The sequence below is a fragment of the Sinocyclocheilus grahami genome, unplaced genomic scaffold (assembly GCF_001515645.1).
Source record: "Sinocyclocheilus grahami isolate Dianchi unplaced genomic scaffold, SAMN03320097.WGS_v1.1 scaffold759.1, whole genome shotgun sequence".
Lineage (NCBI taxonomy): Eukaryota > Metazoa > Chordata > Actinopteri > Cypriniformes > Cyprinidae > Sinocyclocheilus > Sinocyclocheilus grahami.
The window spans coordinates 887,757-891,026 of record NW_015505938.1 but is presented as its reverse complement, the minus strand read 5'-3'; the positions used below and the strand labels follow the sequence as shown (position 1 = coordinate 891,026).

General features: G+C 36.7%; 1 pseudogene; it reads right to left on the bottom strand.

The window, feature by feature from the left end:
• LOC107561154 (beta-parvin-like) overlaps positions 1-3,270 on the bottom strand; it is a 16,590-nt pseudogene that overhangs the window by 2,817 nt on the left and 10,503 nt on the right.

Below are 3,270 nucleotides of genomic sequence, written 5' to 3'. Positions count from 1 at the left end.
CCCTGATGTAACATTGCTGGCACTGATTTTTCTGGTACCTTCTGGCCGCGCTTTGGGTTTCTGTAATCCACCATCTTGCATGAGCTCAAAAGCAAATGCGACATTATGCACCTAGAGAAAAACAGAGAGAAAAACACTCTAGCAATCCTTTCTTTAGTAATTAGTAACAAAAACCGGTTTTATATGTTATAAAATAGAAAAGCTCAGGTAATTGTGAGTTTAATGCCATAAGGATTCCATAACCACCACATAATCAGACTTAAGAAGCCCCCATCTGACCACATCAGATTCCATCAGACTTCACGAGTTCACATCAGACCACAGACTCGTTGAGAAGTATTTACAATGTAATCAGACTGGCTCTGATAAGTTTTGATGTGGACTTGCTTAGTCTAATGTGGTCTGATATGTTGTGATGTGGTTTGATGCAGTCTGATGTGGATTCTTAAAGTCTGACAGGGTATGGTGCATTTTAATGAGGTATTTTAAAAACAAACCAGACTTCATCAAACTACATCAGACCCTGTCAGATTTAATGACTTCACATTAGACGCAAGTCCACATCAGAACATATCAGCAAGTCCACATCAAACCATATGAGACTCCATAAATACTAATTGTCTGATGTGGACTTGTTTAGTCTAATGTGGTCTGATATGCTGTGAAGTGGTTTGATGTAGTCTGATGTGGATTCATAATGTCTGACAGGGCATGATGCACTTCTAATAAGGCATTTGAAAATAAACCTGTCCTCATCAAGCCACATCAGACCCTGTCAGACTTAATGATTTCACATTAGACTCAAGTCCACATCAGACTTCATAAATACTATTTGTCTGATGTGGACTCATCGAGATTGATGTGGTCTGATATAGTCTGAACAGCATTCATGAAGTCTGATTGGTTCTGATGTGGTCTAGTATGGTGTTGTTTGATGTAGTCTGATGTGGATTCATGAAGTCTGACAGGGTCTGTTGCAATTGAATGAGGTATCTGAAAACAAATCAAACCGCATCAGACACTGTAAGACTTAAGTCCACATCAGACCCAATCAAACTTTATAAATACTATTCATCTAATGAGACTGATGTGGTCTGTGTGTGAAATCATGAAATCTGATAAGGTCTGATAATGGTTTGATGTGGTCTGATATGGTGTATTTTGGTCTGATGTAGGCTGATGTTGTTTGATGAGGTCTGATTTGTATTTATTGAAGTCTAATGGAGCTTGAACAGACTCAGATGTGGACTTGAGTCTGATATGGTGCATTTTGGTCTGATGTAGGCTGATGGGGTTTGATGAGGTATTCAATGAATACAAATCAGACCTCATCAAACCCACAAGTCCACATCAGACCAAAATGCACCATATCAGACTCAAGTCCACATCTGAGTCTGTTCAAGCTCCAGTAGACTTCATTCGACCCCAACAGATGTTTTTAATAGTTTTGGTTAAATTGTACCCTGGTACAATTTAATTCTTATTTTTGGGTGAACTGTCCCTTTAAATGCGAGTGTGTTTCAGCACTCACAGTCGACACTCCACTCAGTGTTCCAGTCCAGCGGTCTGAGAACTCCATTAACAGCCTCCAGAACCGTCTGCAGTTTCTGCTTCTGTCCGATCTCTGACTGCGTCACTTCTGCCACATTTAGCTTATGACCCGACAGCTTCTCTGAAGGAGACGACACACACAGAACACCCTCACTACACTGAAAATACCACAGCAAAATGCCAAAACAGACGATGAACACAAGAAATATGAAGGGAAAGTTCTTTGTCTAACCGAACAGTTTCTGCAGCACCTGTCCATCATACAGATCTTCTTCAAGGTCTTTCACGATGATTCGGTCCTCCTCAAGTTCACTGTTGATCCAGTCAATGAGAACCTGAGAGGAAGAGAGAATAAGGATCAGTGGGTAGAATGGGAATTATGCCAAATGGGCGTGGCTTATCAGCCCAGATGTTCACTCTAATTGGATGGGTGTGATAGTTTTTTTTATTATCATTTGTGATTTCTGTTAAGGTATTTACTGTTATTTACTGTTTAATCGTCAACATTTTTCACTCCATGTTTATGGTCTAGAGCAGTGGTTCCCAACCCTGGTCCTGGAGGCACCCCAACACTGCACATTTTGCATGTCTCCTTTCTATGACACACCAATTTCAGGTCTTGAAGTCTCTACTAATGAGCTGAAGACCTGAATCAGGTGTGTTTGATTAAGGAGACATGCAGAATGTGCAGTGTTGAGGTGCCTCAAGGACCAGGGTTGGGAACCACTGCTCTAGAGTCTAGGCATTGTTGTTACTGTTAACTAAAACTAAAAAAAATTGTTTAAATATTTTTGTTAATTGAAATAAAACAAATAAAATAAAATATATATAGTATTTATATAATATAAATATTAGAGGAAACTAAAAAAATTGAAATGTTAAAAAATTTGAAATGCTGCCTTGGTAACTAACTGAAATTATATGTTTAAGTTAAAATTACTACAATTAAAACTGAAAAATAAATGTATAATATATATATAAACTAATAAAATTACAAAAGCACGTAACAAAATTACTAAAATTAAACATTAAATGACCAATACTTAAATTGAAACGATAATTACTAGTATAAAAATAAAAGCTTATTTAAAATATTAATGAATGCCATAGTCTACAGTAAAACTGTAGAGGGCGCTGACTAAACAGATTTTAATGTCAAATTTAAAGTTCCATTGGTGTTACTGTCTTCATCCGCGATTTCTGTTTTTCTTTTCCACGGCATTAATTCTGAAATATTAGTGTAAGCAGTCAGAAAAGGTGTTTTGTACGGAAGTTCTAAGCGGCCATGCATTATTTTTTTTTTTCCCTTCTTGTTTTCTCGTTATAACGACTTATTTTCTCGTTATATCGACATAACGAGAGTTGTTTTCTCGTTATAACAACTTAATTTTCTCGTTATATCGACATAACGAGAGTTGTTTTCTCGTTATAACGACTTAATTTTCTCGTTATATCGACATAACGAGAGTTGTTTTCTCGTTATAACGACTTAATTTTCTCGTTATATCGACATAACGAGAGTTGTTTTCTCGTTATAACGACTTAATTTTCTCGTTATATCGACATAACGAGAGTTGTTTTCTCGTTATAACGACTTAATTTTCTCGTTATATCGACATAACGAGAGTTGTTTTCTCGTTATAACGACTTAATTTTCTCGTTATATCGACATAACGAGAGTTGTTTTCTCGTTATAACGACTTATTTTCTCGTTATATC